We start from the raw sequence: 10661 nt of genomic DNA on the forward strand, positions 1-10661 counted from the left end.
AGGGGTCAGTTAAATCCGGACAAGCTGGTCTAAATTGGCCACTGTCCTCCCTATATATACTCCTAATAATTAAGAAGCGACATAAGCCTGAATTAGGTTTAGTTTACGTTAGTTTCTTCATTTATCTTTTTCCATATCATCAGTCTGATGTTATTTTTTTTAATTTAAACATAATTTTTTTAAAAAATAAGATTATATCTAACTTAATAAAATATTTTTACTTTTACAAAATATAAAAATGACTAAAATTAGATAATGAAAAAATAAACAAAAAAAAAGGTATTTAAATTATAGGCGATAAAAAATGATTACTTCAAAATGTAGTTTACACGAAGAATGTTAAATCATGATACTTACTTGAAAATAAAAAGCAGTCAAACACAAATGGAGGCGAAATAAAAATTAAGTAGTGAGCACTATCAGCTGTTTGTGAACGATTTCTGAACTTAAAGCGGAACAACTGAACAGGACGTGTGTACACGGGGTGAGTTGGGGTGCGAATGGACTCTTGATGGCTCGCGCACCTCGTCTACCTTATTACATACTGCGATGGATTACGCCCTGTAGCTTCACTTAATTTTAACGGCGCAAGCGATAAGCGAAGCGATAAGCGAAGCGGTTTTAAATTTTTTTTTTATTCTAGTCTATGAATTGGTTATATTTATACCAAACTATTTATTAATCTTATAATATTATGAAGCGTTGTATCGAGTAAGCATAAAAATTCTTATAGGACATGCACCAAAAATTACAGTAAATCCTGAAACAAAGAAGTTTGATCATTAAATAATTTTACAAACGAATTTCAGCATATTGTCTACAAGTAATAAAATGTGTATAATAGTGTATATTTATTACTGACTATTTTCTTGACCTTCAATAATTTCCTCTTAAATTCTTTTACTTATTTAATTATCTTTGGACCGTTCGTTAAATAGATCCATCATATATGCTATCTCTTTCTATTTAACCTTTTCATTTTAGTTACGTAATAAATAAATAATTGTCACACAAGTTTATAATTTTAATAAAGTTAATAAATCAAAAAATTCGTAATAATAGTTAGTTACTAGGTAACGTCGGAAGACGCAGGATCGTTTGCAAAAGCTTGTATTGGAAATCTATGGGGAAGACTATGTCCAGCTGTGGAACTCATTCGTCATGATGATGATTTAGATATGCGAACATAATCAGAGAAATATTTAGTTGGTGTCTATCGGATTTATACTATCGTGACGTAATAGCACATACAAAAATTTTTGAAAAGAATATATAGTTTTATGGTACACAGTATTTTTTATACTTCAGGAAATTTTTGAGCGTTTTATCACTTAAGGTTTTTGAATATGAATTATTAAAATATTAATAGAGTAACTGCATGCGTTTTATGTGTTAAATTAAGCCGCTAGCTTTATTTCCTAGATTCGAATGCAGTAGCAGAAAATAAGCAATTTTATATAATAATGTTCTAATTCTATATTTCTTCCAAATTATATTGGTATTAAACGAAATAGTTAAATAATATATATATTTCCTCCTTTATTATTTCATCCATACTCGTTTACTGGATGGTTTTGAACTACTACTTTTGCATGTATTTGCTTCTTTAATTAGCTCAAATGCAATGACGACGATAACATTATTAACAGCGTTCGAATTCAAATCTTCGTTGGAATTTGAATTCTAAATCGCAAGAATGTTTTAAAACAAACTATTGTGGCCGTATTAGCCAGTGATAAGAAGCGTTCTGCATATCCATTATTATTATACTTCAGAATAATTTCGGGCTGTAATTAGTTATTAATATTACTAAATTTAGTTAATATTTTTTTCAGTTTTGGAAGAACTTCTTTTTTATTAAAATTATTGTGAGTGTTATTAAAAATTAACAATTAAAAAAGTTATAAAACAGATAGGGCTATAACCAAAGGAATAAACCGTGTATCATAGTCATTGTATATTTTAGTTTCTTATATTTTCTTCATGTGCCTGGTAATGTCTAATTACTTTATCAGCAGTTATATGTGTAGAATATGTGTGACCAGTATACAGGTATATAGAAATAGGCTGAAGTGGTATGTAGGAGGACGTACGGAAGCCTTAGGAAGGAGGTCGGCGCCTCCCTCGTTACAGGATTATGGACGAACCGCCGCAAAGATTTAAGTTCCGAGTATCCATTGTCTTGTCGTGTTACGTAAAGTTTCATGAAAATGCATTTATTTTTCAAACGAATGCCGCTGCCATATCGGTTGTAGAGAACTAAGCGCGGATGGTGCTTTGCTTAAACTTCCTTTATAAAGAGCAGAGCTAGAGCACTTCCTCAGGAGTCTGGGTTATGGGCGCTAAATGTTACTATATTACCGAATTGAAAGACAGTTGAATCATACTCCTCATCTAAGATTGTAAGTCAGACGTTCCATGGAGTGACCTGGAACCAAAAAAGGACGTCGGCATGCGCTGTTACTCAGAAAGCGTTGATCATTCGCATTTCAAGGCGTTTCAAAGAGCCTAACCTCGAATTAATTAGTTTTAACTACCTAGCTAATATTTCCTCTTCAGAAAGCACTAGTCTTGGGAGAAGTAGTGGAAGAAATACAGCAGCTCTTCTGCTTAAAACGACTGGAGTGTAAAATGACGTATGATAATTTAGCCGGTGTTAGATCTTTCTTGGTAAGTCCGAACCTCGCACTTATATCAGTCGCTAAAGAGCAGTACGTATAGCACTACTGTAGTAGTGTAGTTACTGAGCGCATTGTATTTTTATTTCCCGTAATAGGTCGGTTCAATACAGTAATATTACACTGTATAATGTTATTTGTGAGTTCCATATTCGACACTTTCTTGTATAAAATAAAAGATATCAAGTCTTTGCTTTAAAGTCATACAGCTTTAAATGGTAAGTTCCGTGGTTTACAGAATTTTTGGTCTTTAGGACTTTATTAAATAAAAATAACGTATATCCTCTTAAACAAAAACTTAAAGTTTAAGCAAATATATATACAAACAAGCATTATACTATTCTAAATAAGTATTCTTAGATTTTGCTTTAAAGAAAAAAATTCTATTAGGCTGATACGAGGAAGAATGAATCAACAGAATAGGAAGGTTTACTGTTCTCCATCTAGACAAATAATACAGACAATTATAGTATACAGCTTTATTTATTTAAAAAGATAAGAAACCAATGAACTTTAAGAATACTTTCTGTATGAGACAAAAACAAATAATACTTTATTTTTTTAATGGCGAATGTTTTATATATAATCATAAAAAATCTTGTTGGAACACAATGTGTACGATGTTTGAAGAATGGATTTTATCATTATCAGCGGTGTTTGTGGATAGCGGAAATTTTACAAATATTAAAATATGTGTAACATTTAGTGACAATGGAAACAGTCCTTTGCAGAGCCTTCGTAACAACTGATTTGTGTCTCTATGTAGTTTATGCAGTTAAACATTATGTTGGTCTTAATTATTTGATAAATGTATAATTATATTAAAAAAAAACTTGACTTAAGAGGCTTACTAGTTAAGTTTTTCATGTCTCGTTAAAGTTCAAAAGTTAATAGTGGCGATTACGTAAGCTATAGTAGAATTATGTAAGAACTCTCTTCGTTACCGAATTAAAAAAAAAAGTTTTCTCGTTTATTATGGCGGTTATTAAAGGATTAAAATTTTAGCTATTTAAATCTAACTGAATAATATACTCGGTGTTTTAAAATGTGAAATATGAAAATGTCCGGAAACATTTTGAAACAAACCGTAACTTGCAGTGCCGATTACGGTTTTTGATAAAAAACAAAAGGAAAACGAAAATATTACAAGACTGAATGTTATTCGTATTTTTATAATAAATTTTGAGCGTTTGCTATTTATTAACCATTCATTTACTTAATAACTTAACTGTAAATACGTGTAAATTGTATTTATTATTTAAAATAGGTGTAATCTTTTTTAAATATTAACAAAATGTGCCCACTGTTTGAGTCCCTGTAATATAAACATATAAAAGGTGGGATAATACCGCATCATGTCATGCTATACGACACGGAGAGTTTAAAGTTAAGAAATATTGTTTATAAGTGTTTTAATTTCAGCAATTCTTAACAGGCCTTTCGTGACATTGGCTAGGCGAACATGTTGTTTAGCAGATGGTAGAGTTGTGAAATGAAGTGTGAATGAACGGGTGCTATGAAAAAATGTTTCCTCTTTATTAGGTTACTGGATCCGCAGTGCCACAGAGTAGCCTATAATATTACATAAAGTTTTTTTTTCACTTTCTGAAATAAAAAAGACGGGGGATGCAGTAAAATTGATTTTAATGTTAAAGTGAAAGGGAAGTCAATGCTTTATTTAAAACTGTGTATATATAAGTATTGACAACGCTTTATCAAAAGATAAACATGTATTGATTTAGTTTTCTTCATCATAATCATTTCAACCGTAAGATTTCCACTGCTGGACATAGGCCTCCCCCAGAAATTTCCACCAGGACCGGTTAGAAGCGGCTTGCATCTTCCGAATTTATAAAGTTTTCCTTAATGATTTTTTTTAATTCTTAAATTGATATAATTTACAAAACTTCGTTTGATTATTTATTATAAAATAATATTTGAACAATGAATTCAGTTTTATGTTTTTCTAGCTTTATGAAATGGTACATCTGGGTATACTGTGACTTTTAACTAAGCGCTGTAAAAAAGCTATTGGGCAGGTCATAGATTAGACACCGGAGCCCGAAGCCCTACGGAAGTCGTGTCCGGTGGACACACGACACCCGAGACTGTCGCCCCGGACCCATATCCAAGTCCGACTGGGGCTAATGCATTGGCAGCTCGCCTCGCGTCGTGTGCGGATGGATTACGTGTTTTTAATGAGGGATTCCTATTCATACTTTTTTAATCTGTGGTGTAAAATGTTTAAAATAAAATTACTTTTCATATTATTTAGTGCCTCTTAAGTTTTTGTAGTGAAGTTTAAATTATTTTTTGCTATTTAATATTAATTAAAAAATGTAATTGGCTTTTTACTATTAGTTAAACTTTGTAATCATCTTAGACATATTTTCGAAAATGTTATTTATATAAAGTTCATAATTCATATTCATGGTTAAAAATTTCAATGTGAAATTTCATTTAGTGTAGTGTAATATGACGTTCAGAAAAAGAGAAAAGTTTTTGTAGGTTTTTATACAAAGAATTTTAAATATTAACTAAGTTGTCAATCAAACATTTTTACACAAAAAACCTTTAAAATAACGTAAAGAAACAATTTACAAAATTAGTAAGTTGAGACGAACTCAAAATCTAGGTTTAAAAGCTGTAATAACATTACAAAGATTTCATACAAATTATAATATAATTAACGAATATATATGTAGAGTATGGTATTGAAGGTACATTTATAATATTACTAAATAACAACGTTATAACAATTCTGATTTACAGTACGTATTGGGTAGAATTTCCTAATTTTCGAAACTAAAAAAATTCTTATATATCAACCCTAAATTAAAAATTTAACAAAATTTCATTTACCTACCTAAAAGTTGTCTTAACTATACATAAATGCTTAAGTTTCTCAGTGTTATTTTGAACTAAGAAGTGTGTTATTTGTTAAGTTGACACTTAAAGTGACATTCAAGTCATTTACTTGGAAAATCTATACTTTAATATCTATAATTTTTAATATCATCTTAATATTAAGAAAAAAGTTCTGTTCGTGCTTCCGACCTAATTTAGAATAAAATTGAATATATGGTTTACTTTCCCTTTGTCCTTAGTAACAGCAAATAATTTGCCCGCAGAAGTATAAGGAGAATAACATGAGAAAGTTTAAAAAAGTTCAAACGCTAAACAAATTTACCATTAATTACAACAGCACGGAGGTAAAGGCGCCCGCCCGTTGCTAGCTCTATAAATAAATCGACCTTCAGATTAAAAATAGACGGCAATCCCTCCCGAGCGAGGTCAACAAAGTAGGTCACTGGACCGCCTTCCTTCTCGCTCCTATTGCATATTACGAGAGGGAAGAGGACGGGGATGGGACCTGCAGAGCCCGTGACGTTGCGAGCTTCGTTCATTGAATTTTATAACTACAAGCGAAACGATTTGCTCTACTGCAATCAGTTTCGCGGTTTTTCCCTTCTTAGAGGAACCGTTTGTTTTTTCTATAAATCCCATGACTATATTAACCTATTGCTATTTTATAAATGCCATTATTTCGTTTGGAAAGAAATTTAGATATTTAAACTTAAAGTATAAGATAGCATATCTTTAACTTTTACCTTAAAATTTGGAGGTACATTTTTTTTTAATACTGAAAATTGAACTAGTAATATAGGAAAATTTAAATGAAAAAATATAAGGCAGCTGGTAACCCAGGTTCAAAGGCTGTTATGACGTCAAACGCGGGTGTGGCAGAGACCTATGACGTCACGGGAGAGCTCTGACGTCAATAGAGGCCCGCCTTTCCCACCTCACCTTGCCCCGCCCCCAGTAACAAATGTCCTTAACAATTTTATGGGATTGTATATTTATGGTGTTTTGGTCTATTTCCGGAGTGTAGGTTAAATAATCATATATGCAGAATACCATTAAAATAAATAAAAAGTTCATTTACTTACAACCGATACATGCTACTTATTTTGTTTAATAAGAGATGTCAGGTAAATTGTGACAATTTACATTTTAAAAAAGAGTACTTTGTTATAATTCTGTATTTAAGAAGTGTAACAATGAAAATTTATCTGGTAAAGAATATAAATGCCTATGAGTTGCAAAAATCAAACCACGTGAAGTGTTAGTGCTATTAGATCTGTCTTGATATTAAATAAACAAATCGACAATACTACTTAGGAATAAAAATAAATTTGCTATGCCTGCTATTAAGCACCATAAAGTGTTTCACTCATTTGTAAGTCAATGTATTTTATAACAAACTACAAGCGGTCAATTTATCTCTTAGTAAATTCAAGAAATTTGTTAATCACAGGCTCTGCCAAAAGGCATATTACTCTATTTCGGACTATGATCAAGATAAAGACGTTTGTGAATGAATTGTGCCAATAAAAAAAAATTGTTAATGTTATCGTCAAAAAAGTTACACACCCCACTTAGTCTTAGTTGTGTTAGTTCTTCTCTGTAGGTGGCGCGCTACGAACTAACGTAAACTTGATTTTAAGCTGGCGATTATAAATGATTGTTATGATTTTACATAATAAACCTCGCAATTTAATTAAATAATTTTGGTTTTAATTTTAACTTGATTGCGCTACAAATAAATGTTTTTAAAAATTTATTTCGTATTTTGTGCGCAAAATTTAAAAATTGTAAATTCATATTTTCGAAAGTAATATTATATAACATATATTATCGATGCATTGAATTTATTGTGGCTGTGGGTTTCGTATTCTATACCGGATCGACTATGCTATTCGCTTAAAGTCTAGATAAACTTCATTGCCCTATATCTATATGAAAAATATCCATGTAAAATAAAAAAAACGAAAGTATATCTCATTTGTAAGACGCCAATATGTTTCAATTTGTTAGTAGCCTTAAGAAGTAAAAATGTGTCAATCATTTCTAAATAAGAGAACCATATAAACTTATCAAGTTAGCAGTTTGGGTTATACGTACAGAGTTAATGTATTGTTTTGTAATGTGACAGTAATAAGCTTTAAAGCTTTTACACTTATTTACAATCACCTTACACGGTGAAGTAAGTTAAATATTTTTTTTTGATTGGAATGCGACAAGTCGATAACTTCTGGCAGAACAAAGTCTCCAGGGACAGATACTAAATAATAGTTAATTTTAATATAAAGTAATCTGGATTTTGGAAACCTTTTTTACTGCTATGTTATCAGAGGTTATTGATTTATTTATATGCTTGTTTACGATAGAGTATTTAAAGTAACCGCTTGTCTAACAGTCTCATGACGAGAATAACAGAAGTGCTCAATTTGATAGAGATAAGAATCAGATAGGTTGTATCATACATTAAATGGTATCATATCTACAAATTAACCCTTTTAAAACGTTTACACTATCTCTCTATCATTTCCTTTGTCTTAAAATATTCGTATTTATGTATAAAAAAATTCAACAAAGATTTTAATTAGTATATAATACAACAGAAATATTTTAGGAATAGTGTAATTATAGATCGACATTTAAGGTTGGAACTTATTTAAAACTTTGGGGAACTACAAAGGGCAGGTGAAATCGATACATGATGACCTTTAGCTCAAGGTGTTTTTTTATATCTAACTCATTTAGCTATTTCAAAGGTTTATTTTAATTGGTATTTAATAAAGGATTTTAGTTATTTGTTACAGTGCATAAATTAAATAGTATAAGCGAAAATTTAATAATGTAAAGAGCTCAAATTACTAATACTAATTCTTCATTTTCATTGTATAGAAGCATACAGAGAGTACAAAATTTATTATTGCCATTGTTGTACTGTTCTTTATACAGACGGACTGTCTTAAAGAATTATGAAACTTATTTTAGTTATTTGCAATAGTGCATCAAGTAATTTTATAATGTAAAGTTCACAAATGACTGTTAACAAATGATGATATTCGTTTAGCATACAAAAAACACAAAATTATTTATTAACATTGTTGTATTGTGCTTTGGACGGTCAAAGTATTAAAGAAGTATGAAACATATTTGCAATAAATACAGAAAAAAGTAAACTAATTTTATCATTATATTTAGATTTTGAAAACTAGTTTCTAAAATAATTAAACGTAGTTATGAAAATGTACCTTTTACTGTGATAGGCCTGATTTTTGTGTTTTATTCACGTTCACGATATTGACTTATCTTCTTTAAATGAAGCAAAAATTTAATTTTGAGTTTTTATGTAGAACAAAGTAATGCTTATAATTTACTTATAAAATATAATTGTAATAACATTTTAATAAACCGAAATTTTGATTAATATACAAATGTTTTATTATTAACTTCATTTGAAAATAATTACTTCAACGTGAACATTTTCTTTACATATTTTAATCATAAAATATACCGTGGAATACATAATCTAAACATATAAAAAGTTGGTTTATTGCGTTTAACTTTACAGAAGTTAGTAGCTATAATTTAGTGCTTTCGGTCACGTAACTTTACTTCGTAAGCAGACTAAGCGTGGGCGAGTCTACGGAGCTACGAGCCAGACAGAGCGTAGGCGGTGCGTAGCACCGTAGCGTAGAGAATATAGACTACACGCGTGGCTAGTCTTAAGTTGTTTTATAAAAGTAAAAAAGTTTTTCTTTATAATTATTACATTTAAAATTATGTTTCAACCGCTTACCTGCACATGATCCCATCAGCCACAAAACCACGATATTTTTTTATAAAGAAAGTCTAAAAGCTTAAACGAAACTTCTTACTTAGCAAACTTTAAGATGTTGAGATATGGAAGGCTGTTGCTGCCATCTACACGGCGGGCGTCCGACGACTGCTGCCTACATCCGACGAATTTTCCTTCAGGAGTTAGGCTTGAATGGATCTGCGCTGCGATTGGTTGGCTCGCGTGACGTCATTACGAAAATCGCAATCATGTGGCCCGTGAGGCGTTGGTGTGCGTGCTGCGAGGGTGTGTGCGAGTCAAGGCACATGAATGGGCTGCTGGGCCGCGCCCGCGTCGTGCCTCCGGTGACGTCACGCGACCAACAGCCTCCACATTATGCAACTGAACATCTGAAATAGAAGCGCACGTTAATAATAACTTTTGAGGCGGTGTGTTTATAGGCCTCGGTACTCTGCCGCTATTTATTCTTTTTGATGTTTTGTCAACATTGTTAAGGTACAAGATGATATACGTCTAGTAAAATTGGGACCAGACTCTTTTTGCGCTCTTTGTTAATAAATGGCATAGTAGTTTGAGTTACTATTAAAAAATCTTATATTATTTATAATTTCCTAAAAAATTCAGATCGATCACTTGATAATTATCCCAAAAACATATATAATGTTAAAGTAATAAAGAAATCATATGCTTTATAAATTAATTACATATATTATATAAATTGATATGAGAGTAACTAAAGTTAGTTTTTTTTATTTTATACATTACATTAAGTATTTGCATTAAAGGTTCTAAACAAATGTTTTTTGACGATGATATTACAACCATCATTTCTTCATCATGTTAAAAACAGTAAGTGATAGGTTTAAATTGAATTCAATGTCCTGGGTTTGTAGTTGAACTAATAATTAAGGCAGCACTAAATCTAAATTGAATTTTTTTTGTATAATAATTAGTGTTGCTCGTTATCTGTATGACAATATAGTGCAGTACATAAATTTTAAAAAAATATTTGGTATATTAAAGATTATATTCAATCCGCTTTTTTAGTTTTGTATGTGATTAAATCGATTAGCATTTGTACTTTAACACACTATTGGCATTGTATGTTGTACACATTCTTACTCTGATGATGTACAGCAAATGTTTTACAAAATATAGATTAAAAATCAAAAATAAAAACAATTAAAAATTTTCACATATGTTCATAAATTTAAATGTGAATATAGGCGAACATATCGTTATTTATGTATAATTTTATAAATATAAAATACATTTATAATAAATAGTTTAATAAAAGTATTTTTGTTTAGAAATTTAACAGTAAAATGAGA

Source organism: Battus philenor, unplaced genomic scaffold (assembly GCF_028537555.1).
Source record: "Battus philenor isolate CCGP_79_NKW_IND1 unplaced genomic scaffold, ilBatPhil1.0.hap1 SCAF_4, whole genome shotgun sequence".
Classification (NCBI taxonomy): Eukaryota; Metazoa; Arthropoda; class Insecta; order Lepidoptera; family Papilionidae; genus Battus; species Battus philenor.